The sequence below is a fragment of the Paramormyrops kingsleyae genome, chromosome 2 (genome assembly GCF_048594095.1).
Source record: "Paramormyrops kingsleyae isolate MSU_618 chromosome 2, PKINGS_0.4, whole genome shotgun sequence".
In the NCBI taxonomy this organism is placed as follows: Eukaryota; Metazoa; Chordata; class Actinopteri; order Osteoglossiformes; family Mormyridae; genus Paramormyrops; species Paramormyrops kingsleyae.
Genome location: NC_132798.1, coordinates 12672217 through 12694403, shown reverse-complemented (window position 1 = coordinate 12694403; position 22187 = coordinate 12672217). Strand labels below are relative to the sequence as shown.

Sequence of the window (22187 nt, the reverse complement as noted above, 5' to 3'; positions counted from 1 at the left end):
GATGATTAGTCATTCGGGTCAGCCTTTAATGCCCTATGCACTGACACCACTGAATCAGAGACAAGCCAGAGTGGGGCAGAATGTCTGAAGGCACCATGGGTTTGGCTGGGTCATGCAGCATGTAGGTGAATATCTCAGGAGGCCAGCATCCTGCTAAGAAGAAGCTCTCGGGGTAACAGGAAGAAAGTGTAAACACAAAGGAGTACAGACAGACTGCAGAAGCGAAAGCTGCCTGCCTTAGGCAACACTTGTTTGTGTTTATTTACATGGCTGTCTGTAAACAGATTTGGGCTTTTTTTTCCCAGAAGCCCCCTTTGGTATAAAATAAATGGTGGAGTGGGGGTTACAAAAAATTCCTTTTGGCGGCATGTATTGTGAGTACAGGCACTACTGATAGGCGTTCGTGACGCCCGTGCAGCCCGGCACTTAATACCCGCCACGGGGCCCCGCCGCGAATCACGGGTCTAATGTTCTGCGGGAATTAAGCGAGGAAGCCACCCGCCGGAAATGCGGCACACAGGAGCGCGGTGTGGCAGACGCTGGCGGGTGCGCTCTGCGAGCGGGGCCCGTGCCGTCGGCCGCACTGCCGTCGCGACGTGTTGGGAGGGGGCCTCCATGAGGCGCGTGGGAAAGGTGGGAAGAAATAAGTGAAGGAGCGAGGAGGATAGGGGAGCTGAGCTGGTTTCACATGCCACTGGGGATGATGGGGGACGCAGGGAGCATGTGGCCTCTAGGCTGGGTGGGGTGCATGGGCGGGCAGGACAGTGACCTCGCCAGTGACCTCGCCAGTGACCTCGCCAGTGTCCTGGGAGGCCAGGTGACCCTCACTGGAGGGTGGGAGTATATTACTGAAATTACCATGAATTATCTATTTTGATAGCCCTGAGCTGCCTGACATAGGCTAGAGTGCCCCCCCAAGACCAGGAGAAGCTATTAGTAAATGGATGGATGGATGGAGGGAGGGATGTATGATGTTACCCTATATTGAAGAGACAATTGTGGAAGTTGGAGGGATGGCTGTATAGTTAACATCTGTATTCCACTTCTGCACCTGAGATATTTGCCATTATACTGCTCCAGAAAGGGGCTTTGGTCGATGTGACACAGTGAGGGGACCGATGTGACACAGCAAGGGGACCACGAACCAGCAGGTACCTGAGGATTCAGGGTTTATAGGAACTTTGCAGAAAGGGCTTCAATATAAGGTGGCAAAAAAGAACAATTTTGGTTTAAAAAAAAAGAAGAACAAGAAAAGAGAAATGTGGGTGTTTGTGTGGGGGGGGGGAACAAATAGTAACAAGATGAGCATCAGGGGCTGGTCAGGTTAACTGCGGGTGAGAAGGAACGAAGCAGGTCTGCTCTTGTCAGATACCCGCAGACGGGTCAGGTTAACTGCGGGTGAGAAGGAACGAAGCAGGTCTGCTCTTGTCAGATACCCGCAGACGGGTCAGGTTAACTGCGGGTGAGAAGGAACGAAGCACGTCTGCTCTTGTCAGATACCCGCAGACGGGTCAGGTTTACTGCGGGTGAGAAGGAACGAAGCAGGTCTGCTCTTGTCAGATACCCGCAGACGGGTCAGGTTTACTGCGGGTGAGAAGGAACGAAGCACGTCTGCTCTTGTCAGATACCCTGCAGACGGGTCTGGTTTACTGCGTGTGAGAAGGAATAAAGCACGTCTGCTCTTCTCAGATACCCGCAGACGGGTCAGGTTTACTGCGGGTGTGAAGGAACGAAGCACGTCTGCTCTTGTCAGATACCCGCAGACGGGTCAGGTTTACTGCGGGTGTGAAGGAACGAAGCACGTCTGCTCTTGTCAGATACCCGCAGACGGGTCAGGTTTACTGAGGGGTGAGAAGGAACGAAGCACGTCTGCTCTTGTCAGATACCCGCAGACAGGTCAGGTTTACTGCGGGTGAGAAGGAACGAAGCAGGTCTGCTCTTGTCAGATACCCGCAGACGGGTCAGGTTTACTGCGGGTGAGAAGGAACGAAGCACGTCTGCTCTTGTCAGATACCCTGCAGACGGGTCTGGTTTACTGCGTGTGAGAAGGAACAAAGCACGTCTGCTCTTCTCAGATACCCGCAGACGGGTCAGGTTTACTGCGGGTGTGAAGGAACGAAGCACGTCTGCTCTTGTCAGATACCCGCAGACGGGTCAGGTTTACTGCGGGTGTGAAGGAACGAAGCACGTCTGCTCTTGTCAGATACCCGCAGACGGGTCAGGTTTACTGCGGGTACGAGGTCGAACGAAGCACGGGTTTACTGCGTCAGGTTTACTGCGGGTACGACGCCGATTGAAGCAGTTCCTTAACCACAGCACCACCTGCAGGGCCCTGATGACAATGACATTGACCCAAACTGCCAGTCTTTACTGACCATGTTGAAATAATCGAATGGAGATGCTATTAAACTGTCAGACCTGGAGCAGAAGTGAGTTTATACAGCGCAGATGTTTCAGTGCATTTTCAATGTGCAGTGGCTTTGGGAGTGTGCATTTTCCTGTCATGACTGACACTCCTCACTCCATTTAGAAATGATTGCTTGTTTAGTCCCCAAGTCTGTTCAAATGGCAATAATGCAAGAATCCCAGGATTTGAAATCTCAGAGCAGCGCCAAGCAGTAATGAAACTCTTCACCCAATGTGAATGTGCGCATGCTGAATAGGTTCATTTCTTTTCTTAGTGTCTCTACTTGGTTTTTGTGGTATTTAGTGTTAAAAAAAAATAATGAGCCATTTCGAAAATCATAGCAATCTGCCATTGTGAAAGCAAGTGAATTAGAGTAACGCTGTAATTCAACATCACCAGAAGGAAGTGTCTCATTCTGTTGCCTATGTGTGGTAAATATATTTTCAAAAACTGATTTAAAAAAAAAAAAAAAAATTAAAAAGAACTGCTAGAATTTCATAGTGACAGTTGCCACGGCAACTGTAAAACTTCATGGCAACTGGATTAGGTAAAGCAGTGGCTGACAGGTCGACTAGCTCGAAGTTTGAGAGCGAGGCTGCAGTCGGGGCTGAACAATTAAAAGTGCGAATGAATCACTGCCAGGCGCCCAGGCCCAGAACGTCTGGACGGGGGCAAACATTGAGCTGGCATCGGTGCATGAAAATGACTGTGAGTTAATATATGTAGTGTCATTTAGGGGTATGTAAACCATCTCGGCAGGCCAAGCGCTGAGTCAATATGCACTAATGACCATGACAGACTCGGAGGTAAGTCAATGTATGTAAGCGATCATGACAGACTCAGCACCGAGTCGATGTATAGGAGCCTTCACTACTTGCCAGGCACCGAGTCAATGAGTGCGAACGATCTCGACGGACCCTGCAGACAGTCAACGCACACAAATGATCAAGACAGATACTGTGCTGAATTGCGGTAGGTACATAACCGAGATAAGACCCTTTGCTAATCACCCTTTGCAGAGAGATCAGGGCTGAGCCCCGTCATATGGGCACCCTGGGGGGATACTGGATCGCTGGGCATCTGTAAGACTTAAACAAGGAGGCCGATGATGACACGTGTTTTGGGAAGACCTAGAGACCAAGGGGGAATTCTAGCCAAGTGCGCGGTTCATTTAGCGGCCAGACGCTCACTCCTTCGGCAGAGATAAATCCCTCGGCCCATATCTGCACGCGGCTTCCAGGCCGTACTTCCACACAGCTGGAGACCCACCTTAATACTAGACAGCACTCCTGCTGCACCCCAGCCAGCAGTTCAGCTGCCACGTCCCCTGCAGACCCCGTCTGCCGTTCCTGTTCCCCGATGTCTCCCTTTGCTCTGCTAAGGGACACACCTACACAATCACGCAAACTGCATACACATAGAGTCCGGGGCAGGATTCAGGCCCCCAGACCCACTATCCAGCTCTACACAGTCCCCAGTCCTTATAATATTTAAGCAATCTCATCTTCTTATGATAAAGATCGACTCCGTGATGCTGAATTCCCCTAAAATTCGTTTTTGTATCTATTTGATTTTTTTTTTATCTGATGCATAACTCTACATATCACCTCTAAATAGAACATCTTCTTCTTTCCTCTTCCTACCTGCCCATCTCTGCGATTTTTACTGACACGCAGCTCTGCTGACAAATTTTGCTGCTGTGGGGAGAAGTGTTGAAAATTAGGAGACAGGAGCGCATTAAGCTGCCAAAGAGGACAGGAGTTGAGAGGAAAATCTGTCCTGGGTCTCTACCTGTGACGGCACAGGATATAACGAGGGCCTCCCTGCTTCGCAGAGCCTGCAGGTTCTGATCTGAGGGCCGTTACTGATTTTTTTTTTTCCCCTTCGCCTGGAGTCATTAAACATGCGACGGGCCAGTCGCATTTTCCATGCCGGCTCTTTAATTACCTCTCCAAACCCATTCAACTGAAATACTTCAACTGCCTCTCACCAGCGGCCTGGCCTTCAAAGACAAGCCATTGCGATGGAATTTAAGTTGCAATCTCACTGGCAGCCCGGGTGTGCCCAAGCACCCTTTCTGCCCTCAGGCCAGGGCAAAAAAAGATTTAAATGTCACAAAGAATAAACTGACAGAAAAAATAAACAATTTCCCGACCGAGGTAATTTATTTCTCGCCATCTTCTCTGGGGGAAGCCATAATTGAAACTGGCTGTATTGTCCTGTTATCAGACCCAATGTTTCACTGTGACACTTTCATTTAATCTTGCGGAGAGATGCGATAGGCCCACGGGGTGTCCTTCTATTGGCTGTCTGGCTTCATTGGGGAGGAGGACCCACACTGTACCTCACACCCCAGGGCTCATCTCCATTACACCCCCAACCCTGCTGCTAATACAGCAGAAGAAAGACCTTGTCTTCTATCTGACCGTCCTTCAAATGCATCCCCCCCCATCTTAACCCCAATAAATCCCCACCCTCCTCCCATCCTGCCTGGTCCAAAACGATCCTGTGTAAGGGTGTGGGCAGTGGGGTTACAATGCTGTCCCCTGTGCCAAACTGACACGGCAGGGTGAGGAACGTGGTGCCCAGGCTATAAAAACAGCCTGACCCAGAGTGCCGGCTGCAGAGGCAAGGGGTCACGACTCCACTGACCATCTGGCTCAAAACCGTAACAAAAAGGAAAAAACGAAGATCCAAGAGAAGACACGGGACCCAAGCTTGCTACTGTAGATAATTAAAGAATTTAATAAGAATAAAAGAAAAAGAATGCTACACAACATATATATAACGCATGGTTGTCAGTAGTGTCAGTAGTGCAGGCATGCAATGTTCATGTAGTGTAAACTAAATACAGAAAACGAAAATCAAATACATAACAAAAGGAAAACAAATGGCAACATGCAACAGGCGCCTAAGCACGAGCCCCATTTTCCCCAAAGCCCAGCCATTTTAAAATCAGCTCCAGCCTTAACAAGCATCAGGTGTAACTAGCTCGCAGATGACCATTAGACCACAACCCACACTTAAGGTCGTCACAGATGGGCAGCCCAAAGCATGCGCAGCTCCCCACTCCCTGCCCCCTATTCCTGTGGGATGGGTTGACACGCACAAGAAGCAGCCAGCTGTTATTTGTGGGGGTGGCTCAGTGGGTTAGGATGATCAGAAGGTCATTGGTTCAAATCCCACAGTCAGCAAAGTGATTCCACTATAGGGCCCTTAAGCAAGATCCTTACCTCCCAGTTTCTCCAGGGACTATTTGACATTGCTTTCAATCGTATGTCACTTTGGATAAAAGCGTCTACTAAGTAAATAAATTGTAACTGTTGCACAAGCTATTCCTTTGTCAGCTAATGCTGGATTTAAGCCTTAAAGGTATAATTAAAGATCGAAACAGCCTTTGATCCTACAGCCTTTTACCGTAAAATAGTGCAGACAAACTACAGCATCGACAGCCAGGTTCTCCAACCAAAGTGTGACCACCACTGGGTCACTGACATGCCACTGGGTCACTGACATGCCACTGAGTCACTGACATGCCACTGGTCCCCAGAAACCAGCTTGGCACCGAGAGCGTCTTTCGTCCGCGGCTCTTTGCACAAAAACAAGAATTGTTACGCTGCCGCGGCGGCCTTCACATGCAGGATAGCAATTTGGTTAGCCAAGAGGAGCGGAGCTCATCGCGAGAGACAGAATCGATTTCACAGCGAAGGGCCCCTCCACACCAGGAGGCGAATAACGGCGGCGGAGCCCGCAGCAGACATGGGCCCTTGGGGGTGGGGGGGCTGGGGCTTCGCAAACACATTAGCAGGAAGGGCCCAGGTGGCTCGCGGCGGGTGGGTGTGACACCCAATCACAGAGCGGCCGAGGTTCTGGGAGACGGTGTTGCTTTGGGCTTTCGATCCACGGCCCATTGCCGCCACGCAGCATGTGGGCCAGGAGGAGGAAGGAGGTTTTGCACAGGAAAAGGGGAGGAGCTGCAAGACACACTGATGACAGGAAGGCGTGTGTGTGTGTGTGTGGATTATGTTTATATTACATTGTGGGGACCAAATATTCCCTGCAATGTAATAAATTATTTTGATGTTCTGGGGACCATTTTCCAGGTCCCCACAAAGATCTGTGAATGCAGTCGAAAAAACGAAAAAACCCAAAAGTCTGGTATTTTCTTTGGTTACTTATGGTTAAGGTTAGGGCTGGGTAGGGGTTAAGGTTGTCATGTTAGGATTAGAGTTTTCCCCAAAGAAATGAATGGAGAGTCCCCACAAAGACATAATTACAAACCTCTGTCTGTCTGTGTGTGTGTGTGTGTGTGTGTGTGTGTGTGTGGATGGGTGCGTTTTTGTAATTATTACATTCTGAAGACCAGATTTCTCCACATTTTTTCCGTCCTCACGAGGATAATGTCAATTCTATAAAAAGTCTGTGACTGCAATTAAAGAACTAAAAATACCAAAAGTCTTTAATTTTGTTTGGTTCCTTATAGTTAGGGATAAGGCTGGGTAGGGGTTAAGGTTGTCATATTTGTGGTTAGGGTTATGCCCATAATAAAATAACGAATGGGGAGTCCCCACAAAGATATGAGTACATGGACTGTGCATGTATGTGTGTGTGTGCGTGCGCAGTGTATTTCGGTGGTTATGTAGGTGTGTGTTTTGGCATGCGTGTGGAAGTTATGTGCAGGAGTGCTTTTTATACACCTTTCTGGTAGGTGTGTGATAGGCCGGCTGAGGTCTGGGCTTCAGACGTGGTTATGTCATGTAATGTCAGGGACAGGCACCGCCGAAATTAGGCAGAAAAGAAGGTGTTCCAAAAGAAGGATGGAGACTGGAGAGCAAGACACGGAGACCCTGAGCGAGTGGAGCGAAGCGATAAAACGGTGGTGCAGCGTGGCGGCGGGGGGGAGGGGGGGTGACAGGTTTGTCAGGTCCCCTCACCTGGCAGCAGACGGGTGATTGGACAGGGCAGTGAGGAGTGATTTGGGGATGGGGGGGGGGGGGCACCACTTACCACTAATGCCTGTCTATTTCACGGGAACACTATTCTGCTCGGTCTTCCTGACCAATGCTTAAAGCATTTTGGTGAGAGAAGGAACGAGAGAGAGCAAGAAAAAGAGAGAAAGAGAGGAAAACAAGGGATCCATCAGAGTACTATACCCCATGTAGCTATTCGGTAGGGCAAACCCAGAGGAAAAAGAGAGGGGGGGAATGAGGTGTGGACTCCCTCTGGAACACGGAGACATACCGCAAACGACACTGGCAAATGTCACACGCATGTTTGCTAGTGGAAAAAGATAAGACTTTTACTTTCCCCTTATGCGAAGGTACCTCGTTCATTGTTATGCAAAAGAACGCATTATTAGCGCGGTGATGGGTTGATCTTGGCACAGCTATAGGGGAGAGCGAGTCTGTGTCCACACAAATAAATACATAATAAAGTGCTCATAGACACAGTGTCAACCCAGACCAAAAACACCAGGGAACATGTAATAAATACATATACAAATACAACAGTCAGTGATTGATGGAAGGCGGCCAATCAGCTCGATGCCAGAACAATACGCTCCGCAAGTCAAGCCGAAACACCCTTCAAAATCGAAACTTTTAAAGACCCTGCAAATTACACTGAAACACTCAGATAGCTAAGCCAAAAAAACTAATCCAAAACACCCTTCAAAACCAAAATGCCTGAAAGGCTCTACTAAAACACACTATAAATCATACCGAACTCCAAACCCAAACAATGCCCCAGTTAAAAGGTCTGACAGGCACTGAAAACATCATCCAGTGATCCTACACAAACAGAAAAGCCATACAATGAGAAGTCGGACAGCGTTAGCCTATTGCAAATTTCTCCAGTCAAGTAAAATCCCCCCTTAGCTAACATCGAAATAGTGCTGCCCGGCTTGTAAGTGTGATTCCGCCCGTCATTCTGTGTGCGTTCGGGCTGACTGTCGTCGTTCCACGCACAGTTAGTTATCTGGCAGTTTGAAAGCTGCCATGACAGATCACAGCAAAGGAAGCCCTCATGATGCTACTATTTTATACAAGACACTAGAATAATACCTGTGATTTATAACTTGTCTGTTGCCATTCAGTTAGGGTCTTTGCTTTCAGCACAGCAGCAAACGTTGAATCCTCAGATCAAAAGGCACAGTGAAGGTTGCCTTGACGATGGCGGCGACATCGGGCCCGCGTGAATACCCAAACCCAAGGCACAGGAGCGACATCCATCGCGCACGTGGCATCGTATGAAGGGTGGCGCGCACAAGCGCAGAAGGGGGACAGCGCGCGCGAATGGCTTCTGCCGCCTGGTGCCGGTGTTACAAGGACGCCGATGCCAGACTCGCGCGTGCAATTAGCGCCGCGCTTCTGCCGCTGTCCATACTTGAAAGTACAATTTCCATATCACACGGTGCCGAGCAGCGCATTAAACGGACATCAACCGAGCTGCCGCACGGCTAGGGTGGTTCGAGTAATGCTTTACTACTCGGGAAAAGAGAAGATGAATTGAATTCCGATCTATCTTGCACTCCTAAACATGTAAAACAGATCAAGCAATTAGGCTCTGAATGTTACGATGCCAAAATTAAAGTACTGTATTAATATGCATTACATTCTCTTCAATTAATCATTTATTTTTCAGGCTTTTTTTTTAGCACAGCTTATGAAGAAAAGGGCTGTGAGGTATTAATTATACTGCTATAATGAACTGGGACATATTTCTGAGGGGTTTTCAATGGTTGTGCATTAGACGCAGGCATGGAATGATATTGCTTATTAGCCGCGTGCCGCGGCGAGTAGCTAACCGGTAGACAGGATCCCTGACACACATGCAGCTACATACACGGGTCACACATGTAAACAGGCACGCGCAAACGTCCGCGCGCAGAGCCATATGCGGAGCGACACGGCGACACGCGGAGCCAGAAACACAACCGAACAGCTGTGCACCTATTTACCTGATGTGATTCACCCGGACACCCGGGGAAATGTGATCTACACCCGCTGAGGTACACCGTCGACATGACAATGCCGAGGAGGGCCGGGAGGAAATGTCACCGGGGGAGACGCTGTGCTGACAGGTACGAGGGAGACCTCTCATAGGGGGGGCAGGTGGCATCCTGACCACACCAAAGGATAGGAATCTGTGTGTATTTGTAATTGAACGCAAGCCCCTCAGGACACTGCTAGAGAATGTGACGGCTTCGCCAACCCAGGTTTGAAATTTATCACGAGCGGATCATCCCCCCACCACCCCGACTGCTGCTCCCCCCTCCTCCTTTTCTCTCCTTCCCCCGCCCTGAGTACACAGAGCGCCGCTCGCCCCGGGTATGCAACACATATCAAAGCGGCGAAGGAGACACTTAAAGCGATACAGTACGCAAGGAGTGTGCATTATCACAGGCCCCCGTACAGGTATGAAATATTCATGTCCCCTCGCCCCCGCCGCTGTTTGGCGATAAGCTAATCGGGAGCGAGCCCTGGTTATTGATGTCGGCTGGCAGCCGGGAAAAAAAAACAAGCGCACGTTTCGCCGCCGTCACTTAATCCCATTAGCCAGCCGGCCTCGGCGACAGCGGGGATTACCGTCGGCCACGATCTGCAGGCTTCCCCTTACCGCTTTATAGAGGCCCTACGCAAGAAATTGGGGTTAGAATTCACTAACCATCCTTAGGATGCTGTCGACTTTGATCAAACGCTATATTCTGCTATAGGTCCAGGAGTATCAGTGTAGAAAATGCACAAAAGATGCCTTTCTGGAACGGAAAGCCTTGGATAGAGAACTGTTATTGCTGTCAGGGGCGCTGACTTTTGGGTATACTACGGTCTTAAGGCTGTGGTGTTCATTTTAACGAAATGCCAAATAAAAGAAAAACAAGCGTGCAAACAAACAGGTCACCTCTTCTTACATGCATCAAAGGCATGCCCACCCCAAGATGTTATATACTGTTTGTAGGACCACATTTTGTTTTCAGTCATGACATAAACTCAATAATTTAAAAGATGACCTTTTCACAGGGGTTTGGCTTTCAGAATTCAGTGTTGGGGCTCTTGGGAAAACTTCTCCCACTGGCCGATCAGAGTTATGAATCAGATTTTGACTTTCGTGCCAAACTTTGTCCCTCTGTGTGGCTTAAGTTTTACAGTATCCCAAATGCTGTTATTTAATAGCTGCTTTTAGAAACTAGCCTTTGAATTGATAGGGCTGATTATAATTTATCAAGTTGTCTTTTAATAATGTCTTTCATTAGCTACTTGCTGCAGTTGTGTCATTGTTTTATGTTTGGTTATCTGTCAGTGGTTTTACTGGGAAGAACTCCGAATTACTGATTACATTCTCATTCTTTTAATCTCTGGTGCTGTTTTAATTATTCAGCTATGAATATTTGTCTTTATTGCTCATTGCAGTTGTCATGTATCTTCAACTGATACTCATTTCTCATGAAATCCAGCTGCTTTTATGTGTATTAATAGAGGGACACTAACATGGATAGTGGATAATGTTCACAACCTGTAAAGGCCACGAGAAGTTTGACTCTGCTATTTCGTTGTTAAGGTAGCCTAGATGTGTGGAGCTTTTTTCATGTTAAGCATGTCAGAATGTCCCTTGTTTGGTCACAAAGATTGTGGACTCTTAGAAATTAACAAGCACTACAGATGAAGGTCATGATTTATTTTTTTATGTGTTATACATAAATTTATAGATATTTAATTACTAAGTGTCAGTAGAACATTTCCTGGTGCTAAAGTGTATACTTTTAAACTGGAGATTATTTTAAATACAGATGCTCCTCTACTTACGAATGAGATACATTCTGAATGGCCATTCGTAACTTGAAATGTTCGTAAGTTGTTATTAAACATCATTTTAAGGGTATACGCAAGTACAAAGACCTAGGATGCTGGGAGTCCGGACGCTGTGCGGCGGGAGTAGCGGCCAGAAGTCGTACTAGGAGGAATTGGCACGCAGAAAAAGAAAAATTGATGTTGCGGACAGGAAACGGGAGCCCAATGTCTGAAAGTTCGTAAGTTGAAAGTTCGTAAGTAGAGGATCGTCTGTAGTTACTACCCTTCATGTAAAGAAAAACTGGCAGTTGTTGATGTTTATCTGCGTAACACTGCATTCTCGATGCTAATGTACGTAAACACTAATGCAGTCCTAGTGACTGCTGTAAGAATAGAGGAGTCCTCCTGATTAAGTTTGTCTTTATCACTCAGGATGAAGCAACGCTGGGCAGGAATCAGTCTTGTCCATCTGAACCTGGTCGGTCTGCGGTTTTCACTTTGATGTGCTAGTTTCATATTATGTGTTTCCAGGCTGTGGCATCTGAGAATTTATGGAAAAAAAATAAAAACAACTAGACGGTCTAATCTGCAGTAACAGATTGGAGAATACTGCAAAGGCTGGTGTTTTGTTTTAAGATCAGTTCCTGTTCAATGTTTCGACAGAAGAATATACAGAAAACCATGGTAATTACGTGTGACTGCTTTAGCAAATGTCTGTGCAAAATAACATTTAAATTCTTGCCACATCCGCGTTGCTTACAAGCATCATGCTTTTTTCACCGCATAACCCACCGGCTTCAGATTTTTTTTGTGACATCTGATTATTGTCATGCTGAATAATGCCTTTAATATTGCCTTTAGATTCTATGGCTGTATTGTTCTCTATCTTGTTTTCTTCCATTTAGAATATGAATTTGTATCATTTTGGTAAATTTTATTCTGCATACCGATAAGCATGTTATTACAATGTTTCTTTCAGTCGCAGCAATGGGAAAGAAGAAATTATAAACATATTGTTCATAAATGACAAAAACATAACAGTAACTGAAAGAAAGGAGGACAAACTAATCTAACAGTTAATAGAAAATAGTCATAGGTTTCAAGTTCTTCAAGTCCTATTATTTCATTTTTTCAACAATGAAGCCTGAATTTGGTAATTATTATCATTATGATGTTAGACATTTTGTATATTTTTCTTTCGCAATTTCCAATTAAAAATCTGAATTTCTGATGCTTTTTGCTAAGATAGTCATTGCTCTCAGCTCGGGGCACCGTCAACGCCAACAATGCTAGATTTCCTACATACTCAAAATATACTCCTCAAACAGTTTTTGCTCTGTTAAAAGACATCGAGTTAAAAACCAGGCCACAAAGGAAGAACTCTGAAAGAATGCAAGTTCCGCTGGAAATAAAAGAAGAAAAAAAAGCTGCCTATTTTCTTTAAACTTAGACTGCAGGTCCAAATTGATAGATAGAGTATGTGATCTCCGTAGGTTCCTTCAGTGCGTCAGTCTCGCAGAAAGCAATCCATTGTGCGGAGCCACGCAACGGGAATCCAGGATGCTGCAGTGAAGCACTGTGCTGTGTCTCATTTAGCATTGTTAATGAATCATTTAAATACAGGAGCACAGCAGGAACACATCTGAACTCCAATGGAAGAGTGATGCTAAGACAAAAGTCCTCATCTCTTTGTGCTCACTCATTTAATGTCTATTTTTTTACTCTATTCAGACTAAAGACTTAATAAAAGAAGATTTGGGGTAGAAAAGTTCGTGCTGTTTTGAGGAGTGATGTGTGCTATGTTCTTTGTGGTCCTTATCAAAGAGAATGCACATAGCATTGAGATCGGAAGGGTAGGTGTGACTCATAAGGATTGGCTGCTTTTGGGATCTGCTGGAGGGTCAATATTCCTCCACTAGGGGGCTCCAAAGGAAGGCCGCCGTTTTGGCACTCAAATGCCTGCCAATTACTCTTGTTCCTGCATGCCTAGCGACAGGCGCCGGTCAGCTGCCACATGTGCGGCTAACGCAGACCCGTAGCTTTGAAGCTGAGGGAGCTTGTCATCTCTGCTGTCGACAAACCTGAGCTTCACAATTTGGGAAACCATCAGTGTCAGCACCAAGTCTGGAGCCAAGTGCTAACAAGGTGGCTGAATCCTCTGAAAGTGGAGTCGATGGGATGTGTCACCGAAAGTAAGCTGTGTGAGTCAGGGTGACACATCACGAACATGCAATTGGACCATTCTGAAGGGCAATGTGTTGTTACACATCGGGTAGATGTCTTAAGTTCTATGCACTGCAGAAACGCACATGTTTTTTAAGCAGAGGAAGGATCCAGAGATGTTGTCGTTGTACCAAGCAGCCTGCAATATGTTGGTGCAAATCCTGAATGCCAAATCACCCTGTGTGAAATGCTGAATGACATCATTTTCTACTTGGTTCATACTTCTGTGTTTATAGAAAAAAATAGAAACAGTTTGCCTTCACTTGCTAAGTGTTTTGATCTAGAGGCAGAAGAGGCTGTTCAGCATCTCACTCTCAAAAGTTATCAAAATGCCCACAGTGAGGGTCACTGTATTCAGCCCATGTAGCGACTGCTGAGAAGGGGAAAGCAGCGGAGAAAATAGATACAGTGTGGTGATTGGGGGGGGGTACAAAGGGGAGGAGCTTGTTGGGGGGCATAAAGGGGAGGAGTTTGCAATATGTTAGTTGTATCCCCACTGTGAGCCTGTATTCGGTAAAATTGCTTGAAATGGGTCTATTCAGTCATCATCAAAGTTATCTGGCTGACATCAGGCTACCCAGCAGGCAGTGAGAAAACACCACCATTCAGGTTGGTACTGTAAAGCTCAGACCTACCTGCGGTCAACGGTGCAGGCCTCCATAGTACTAATGCACAGTTTGGTTTACAGATCTTTTTATAGTACTAACACTAGTACTAACTGGTGTTGCATGTGGTCTATGGATCTTCTAAAGTATCAATGTAAAATTCGGTGCTGTGTGCGGTTTACGGGCCTCCTGTGGCACTAATGCGGGTTTCAGAGCCAGACACAGTTTGTAGACCTCCTATAGTTCTAATGTATAGTTCAGTGTTGCTAATGGTCCGGGTGACCTTTAACAATGTGAGCGAGATCAAGAAAAAAAAAAAGCTTGATGCACTGTCCAAGATGAACCTCGCCTTACATCCTTAGCTTCCCCTGATATCTTCTAATTGAATAAATGGCTAACAGAAATCAATAGATACATTCTCCTAATGTATTACTATAAATTTCAGTGAACAGAAATGACTATCGTTGATATTAACACTTTGCCAAAACCGTCATACATTCAACACCTGTATTCAGTGGAGGTTAGCTAGTGCTTTGCCTAATGCGTTCTTCTAAGTACAACGATTCAGTGCCTGAAGGTAAGTATTACTGCTGGCCATTGTGGATAATGGTGATTCTTTAAGAGGAACATTATGAATAAACTTAACGATTCAGCGGCAAAAGGTAAGCATTACTGCCAGTCACTGTGGAAGACAGCCATCCGATGGAGCACAATTAAATCCATTTGTATGACTGCAGACTTGTGCTATGATGGCTTCTCCATCTCTCTTCATGTCTGAAGATAATAAAACACAACCAGAGCTAACAATCTACACATCCCATCCCCAGCATAGCTGGGATGAGTAAGACGGTCATGGGGGGAGTTTGCTGAGTTGGATGGGTTGTTGGGTGGGGGGAGGGGGGGTTCAAACTGTGTACAAGAAACTCTGACAGATTTCATATCTGCCAATCCGCCTGCACTCACCCGGGATTTCTGTCTGCAGAAATTGACCCATAATTAGAAGCACTCATGAAATCTGCGGAATAATTAAAGAAACGGATTACGATGACCAGCATTTAGACATTCTTCTTCCTCATTAACACCGCCCATAAGTGTCCACAAGAGCCCAAATTAATCACCCAGCAGGCGGACGGGTGACACCGCGCAAGTAGCTTTGTGCCCCTCACACGCTGGGGCTCCAACATTTCTGTGGGTGTGGCCACTCGAATGATGCTCCATTTGTTTCAAGAGGTTTCCGAACACCATCGCCTCTCTCTGGCGATGAACAGTAAAGGTTCATAGACGGGTAGGTGGAGAGTCCTTGGTAACTGACTAATCTGTCTTCAAACAAACGTCATGTGTTATAAATATATATATCCAGACAAGTTGATGGAAAAAAATGCCACATACATATTTTCTAGCTGCTGACTCAAGTATTAGTAGCTTAATAGAGCCATTATTAAAAGATAATGACAAACACCAGATCCATTAAACTGATACAACACTGTATTGTAGGAATACAATGTGGAAAGATGTTTCATCTCAATGGTACAACAGCAGGACCTCCTGCCAGGGGTGGAACCCACCACACCGTGGTCACATCCAGCTCCTGGAAAACCATCAATCATTCGGCTGCTGCCTCAGCCACAAAAGTGCTGATTTACCAAGTGAAACACTGAGCACACAGAAAGTGCCTCTGTAATTAAATCCTTGTTCAGTCAAGTTTGTGAATGCCTGTCACTTTGTGCCACTTCTGACAATCAAAAGTGCGGCAATTTATAAGCATTCACCTTTGCACTGACCCTCCGATGGAAATAATTCAAAAAACATTAATAAAGATTTTTACAATCACCTCGCATTCTGGCAAAGCGTGTCTTCTTTGACATCGTCATCTTTAAACAGAGACAGTCATGGTTTAGCCGTATCATAGGCCACTGGCCAATCAGAAACATGTAAAGTTACACTTTGGTCACGCTTCCTCCAGGACTCCAGTTCAACCTGTTAACCCCAATTGTCCAGAGGGAGAGAGACCATCAGTTCTCCAAAATAGCAAGTAAGATTTGCTGTATGATGGCTAGGCTTATCAAGCACTCCCCCAGTGGAAAAAGCTCAAATTTGCTCTCAAGTTCCTGTGTCCCCTCTCCCACCATAGGAAACATCCTTGACCCCACTGTGTGTGTCACAAATGCCGATGGTTCTCAAAAATCTGTCCCCCCCTGGGGTTGCTGCTTTTCATCACAAACAATCTGTGAGCGGGCTGGGTTTGATTCAGCTTCTGCATTGCCATGGCGACCGACCAGCAGCCCTTACACCACCAGTAATGTGATTAATGAAACCCAGTCTGATTGGTCCAGTAATCCAGGGTGCTGGAGATGAAATGTGGGTGGCCTGTAGGCAAGCTTGATGTGTACAGTGCTCGGGGGTCATAAGCACTCTGTTATTTTATCATTGCAATTTTTCGATTGTTTTCTTAAAGGGCCCTTGACCTTTTTTTGTATTTCCACTCCAGTCAATAAACTAATTTTGATTTGGCTAACATGGCTGTCCCAACTTCCCAAGCCACTGAAAACCTCTTGATGCTATTGGCCAATAATTATCTTGGTGTTGCAACTAAGAAATTGTATAAAGTATGGAATATTAGTATATAGCTACGAGACAAAAAATGAAAAATGTTTCCCTAACTTTGTTCATTTCACAGCTTCAAGAATAATACAAATTAATTAGGATGATTTAGCAAGAATCATTTAGCAAGTGAATTGTTCCAAACTATTCAAAAATTATCTAATTTTGTTTTTATAATTATTGCTCAAGTCTGCATTATAATCGTCAAACTCATTTAGGCCTAAAAAATTACACTTAGAATGGTGTTGTATTTTATGAAGAAAAATAAGAAACATCATTTAATATCATCATTTTAATCTTTTTTAACTATTGCAAACAATCCAAATAACAATTGAGATGCTAGCCTTAACGTAATGAACGACTCAGTCGCATCGTTATTTAAGAGTTCAGCCAGAACAAAGGCAGGCATAGTGATCCCCTAGGTCTGCTTCTGTGAACAAATGTCCTGAAAGAACATTTTCTGGATCAATGGCACCTATTACTCCGGCTCTCTCCACCCCCAAACAACTCCCCTTGCCTTTCCCTGTATTAACTTCTCTCTTTCAGTTGCCCCTTCTCTGTTGCCCGCTCTTTCCGCTGTCGTGAAGTCCTCCTGTTGCCCACTTGATTGGCGGTGGACCTCACAGACACGTGTTTGCCTCCCGGCCAGCTTCAGCCCTTCCAATCCAGCTTTGCTCTGACACAGAGCTCATTTCAACTTGGATCTAACTGCAATGCGCCTGATAGTCCTGGCCAGAGGAAAAAGAGGCATCCTGGTACTGGACAAACGGATCTTTGATGCATTCCTAGGAGTCTGCACGCTGTCTCTTATCAGACCATCCTCTCTGAAAGTAATATCACCTACTGTACATCAAATAAACCTCAGTCCTGCTCTTCTGATTCCACAAATTCTGCTCCACCTGCAGAATATAGATCTCGCAGCCATATTTTTCCAAAAACGGAGTGATTAAGTTATTAGGTCAGCTTACACGTAAATTCACTATCTTCATCAGATGTGATTTGATTGTGCATTTTCCCTCCAGAAACCGTGCATACAATTAAATGCAAATTGTAACAGGATTTGTTCCCCTAAAATAGGAATATCCTTCTGCCTCCGGAAGCGTTATGAAAACTAATGAATCGCCATGTAATCTGTCATTTATTAGTCTCGGTTATGTTTTCAAATTTTCAAGTGTTGATAATGGCTAATTTGGAGGAGCAGATTTGCTAATTAGGCAATAGCCCTTCGTCCCTAAATGGCTTTAACCGAAACTTGCAAAACGGAGCAGTTATTTTTCAGTATGGCCATGCTTCCTTGCCAGCTCAACTGTAAGAGATAATACTCAGGGACAGATAACATCCCATTGTCAATGCTTGTCTTTAGACAGCAAGATTATTCAATATAAATTTAGCATAATAAAACCGGCAGTAAAATTAAATGTGATCTACTAAAGCTGAAGCACTGTGATGTTTTTTGGTAAAGACTGCAGTAAGATCAATGCACCCATGATGGTGTTCGCTAAATTACTGTGTGAAACTGTCACTCTGGGATCTGAAAGCATGTGCTGGTTCAGGCAGTGAAGGGAATAATGAGCTAGGAAACACTCATTAAACACAGTGTAATAACTTGCCAAAATTATGTAACTCGCATGTACATCGTGTATTTAAATTAGTTATATCATTACAGCTTAGATAAATGTGATTTTAAGCATCTTGAAGTATTTTGATGCCAGACGTCACAGCAGAAAAAAGTTGATGTAGTTGTTTGTGTTTGTGTGTATTGATGATTTGCATTCTGATGACACTGGATATCCTTCACTTTGCCTTAATTTTCATTAATGCCTATAATGGATTGGCCTGCTGTCTGGAATGTTCCTTGGGCCTGTGCTTCCTGGAATCGGCACCAGCAGGGGTGGCAAACCTGATCCATGGAGGGCCGGTGCGGGTTTTTGGGATGGCCTCTCAATCAGCCAATAACAGTGGGTCCCCAGGACTGGAGTTGAGAACCACTGTTTTATTACTGGCTGATGGAGAGGTCATCCCAAAAACCCGCACCCATACTGGCCCTCCATGGATCAGGTTCCCCACCGCTGGGCTCCAGGCTCACGTCACCCTGTACCGGATAAACCAACACGGATGGATGGATGTACGTCACATATGATACCAGAATGAAATAGTTGCAATGTTTTATAACCAATTGTGAATTTGAATCTCCATTCATTCCCCTCAATACAGAACTTTTACTTCAAAGGATGCAAATAAGCAGACTAATTCTGATAATTATTCTAACTACACAATGATGTATATTTTGCTGGCAACAAATTAAGGTATTAGTTTTGACAGAAATGTTATTTAGCGTTGTTTGCAAACTGACCATGCTGTGCCGCCAACATTTATGACCCAAAAATGATATAAGGAGAGAAAGGCCATAAAATGAACACAGAATAATTATGGTCAGCGGAATTTATGTGTTTTGTGGCATAAATAGTTCACTATTGCATCCCAGTGTGCTTTGTGAGGAAGTCTATTTATTCATGATAAATGTGTCACTCATTATGTGTAATCATTTAAAGCATCGATCCATCTTCCATAGCCAATTATCCAGTACAGGGTACTGCTAAGGCTGGGGTATATCGCAGGATGCACAGGGCACAAGGCAGGGGACACCATGGATGGGATGCCAGTCTGGCAGAGGGTACACATAGGCTAACACAGCTTAGAGATGCCAGCCCATTTAAATGCATGTTTTTTGGATTGCTGGAGGAAACTGGTGTCCCTGGCAAACATGGGAAAAACATGCAAAATATACACACCGAGCCAGGGGTGTTGATCTAACTCATGACCCTGAAGTGCCGTGACATCAGCCTCATGTGACTGTATCATGGGCCTGAGCACCTGCCCATTTTGCCCAAACTAATGTCAACTTGGTATGAGCTTTTAAGGCATTGACTATCCCTTTATTAACCTTTGAACATCTGCCCATTAAAAAGTCTGCGCAACCCTGAGCCGGACATAAGATATTTTATATTTTCATAGCATTGGCATGGACTGGTCAAGAATTTCGTGCTTGCAGCAGGTGCCTTCAGCACAGACATACAATGCACCATGACAATGCTTCATTCTGTCTTCATCCAATCAGCCAGGAGCTACCCGGGATCCTCCATTAGCTGAGCAGCAGTGTCGGGGAGCACGCATCACAGATGTCTGTGCTGTCATCGACCAGATCTCACAGCAGCATTCCCAAGTAAGCGCCTTTGGGAAGCGAGCTCCTGTAGACGGCGGTCTGTCAGGCCTCCTGCGCTCGCCGATTGACCGCTGCACGAGCGTGTTCACTCCTGCTTCTGTCACTCTGTCACCCGCGGTTACAGCATCTACCTTCTGAAAAGCCCCGGGGTTCATCCAATCGCGACGGCGTGTGTTTTCCAATCTGTGCAATGCTCCACGAAGAAAACTATTGAGCTACCTGAGGGGAATAGCCGGGAACAAATCTGTTTATGAAACAAATGCACCGCCATTATGGCTCAGCGGGCACTCGCTAGGCATGCTGGGAATGGCCCTTTTATCCTTCTGTATTAGTTGGCAGCCCAATAAAAGCATAACGAACAAACTCTATTTGCTTCATGCTTCTGCTTACAGTATCTTTCCCAGCATACACATAGCGAGTTCTCTAGAGCCCCAGCCCACTTTTTGTGTTTATGCGCAGATGTATATGAACAATTTTGTGCATCTCAGAACACAGCTGTGCATGGAGAATATGGAACTCCATGATGGGAAAGACTTTTATATCAACCATCTCCACCACCAGTAATAATGTTTTATTATTAATACAATTCGGAAGTTTACTTTTGAAATGTAATAGGTTACAGATTACTAGTTACCCTGTTAAAATGCAATGTAACTATTTTGATTACCTTGTCAAAGTAATGTAACTTATTACATTTGATTACTATTTGATTACATTTCTAACAAATGTTTTAAATTGGGCAATAAAACTGAGAAGTCCCAGTGGCTTTGCTGACCAGTGTTGTCTGGAAATGTGCCAAAGAAGGCATTTCTGCACCAGCGAAAAGATGCAAAGCCACAAAATGAATGTTATATTCCACGTATAAGCTTTTTACCGAAAAGAATATATTCAGATTGTAATCCCCAACATCTTGATTAGTAACCGTAATTTAACATGTTTTTTTTCTCTGTAACTATAACAGATTACAGTTACATTAATTTTGTAATTTAATTGCATAATGCCACTGCATGTAACTAGTTACTTCCCAACACTGATTACTAATGAATGCAGCTCCATAGTTAGCAGTTAAACCCAGGAACTTGTAGCACCTATAGCATTAGCGTGGCTAGCAAAGGGAGCACTGCTTCCTCAACACCCACCCCACTCCAAAGGGGGCATTGTCCCCATCGCACCACTAGAGGTCAACAATGAACGCTTTGGAAACAGAGCAATTCTGCTTCATCACGGCCTTTTGTTCTCCTGATGACTGCTGTTATTACACGTCTGGCATCCCCTCCGGGGGCCTTGAGAACCCTCGTGTCGTTTGACATCACCACGAGGTAATCTGTGCCGTTTCCGTGGTCACGGTCACCCACGGGAATACCGCAGCAGGCAGTGCCAGCTCACTGTGATTGGTATAATCAATGTGCTGTGGAAGGTGGATGAATGTGGATAGGAGTCGGGGTGGGGTGGGTCTGGCCCCAGATCCTGCCTCAAGTCGGACTTTCGTCTGATCAATCAGCATTGTTTCTTCACTGTTATTCTTGCATTCAGTTGTAAGCATTGACAGACTTTGATGTTAAGCATACGGGACATAATTATTTACAATCACAAGCATTTGCTCGTATCACACTTGTTACTTGGGCGATTGCGGTGCTGAGCTGGACTGGAGTGACCTTGCTCTGAACTTGATACAGGCCCCTCCAACATCTATTTACGCGGCAGCAAGCTTCGCTCAGAACTTTTGCTGCTTGTTGAACAAAAGGCTGAGCGCTCTGTCTCGAGGCCCATTGTTGGGTTTGTGGAGCTGTTTTGTCTACTGTAGCTTTATCTCAGGGTTTCTGTCTTGTGTTTGCCGATGTCTCTGCTCTGCGTGTGTGGCTGTGTTTGCCTGAGTCTTGCTTCAAATTCCATTGTTTTGCTTAGTCAGAGTTCTGTAGCTGTGGTGTACGTTTGCTTGAGTCTTGTTTATGGGTTAGTAGTGCTGTTTCAGTTTCCTTGTTTTTGTTTTTCATCCCCATTTCAGGCTCCGTGTGACTTGGTTCACATTCCTGGCTCCTGTTCCTGGTTACTCTAGTTCTCTGAATCCTCCTCATCCCTGAGCCACCCGGCCAGTCAGCTGCCCCACTTGTTACTGTCCAATAGACTGTTGGGTGGAAAACCTGGCATTTTGGGAAGGAAACTCCAGATCAGGATGCAACTTCTTTGTACTTTGTCAGTTGTGGGAGCAAATAAAATGATTTATAATAAAATGATTAGTGGATTGTGATATTTAAGAGACTTGTATTTTCACCAGTTTTACTCAGATCACTTCTTTTGTTATTTTACATCCATTTTATTTTGCAGATGCCTTTGTCTAAAGC

General features: G+C 45.3%; 1 protein-coding gene across 5 annotated transcripts in view; it reads right to left on the bottom strand.

Annotated features, from left to right (window-relative positions):
* LOC111851774 (transmembrane protein 132D-like) overlaps positions 1 to 22187 on the bottom strand; it is a 176596-nt gene that overhangs the window by 55766 nt on the left and 98643 nt on the right. For 2 of the 5 annotated variants that reach the window (XM_023826999.2, XM_023826998.2), the window contains exon 1: positions 8470 to 8743. The exons of the other annotated variants lie outside the window; for them this stretch is intronic. The gene's annotated coding sequence lies outside the window, so the exon portion shown is untranslated. Of the gene's footprint in view, positions 1 to 8469; positions 8744 to 22187 lie in introns of those variants that run through there. 5 annotated transcript variants of the gene reach the window in all.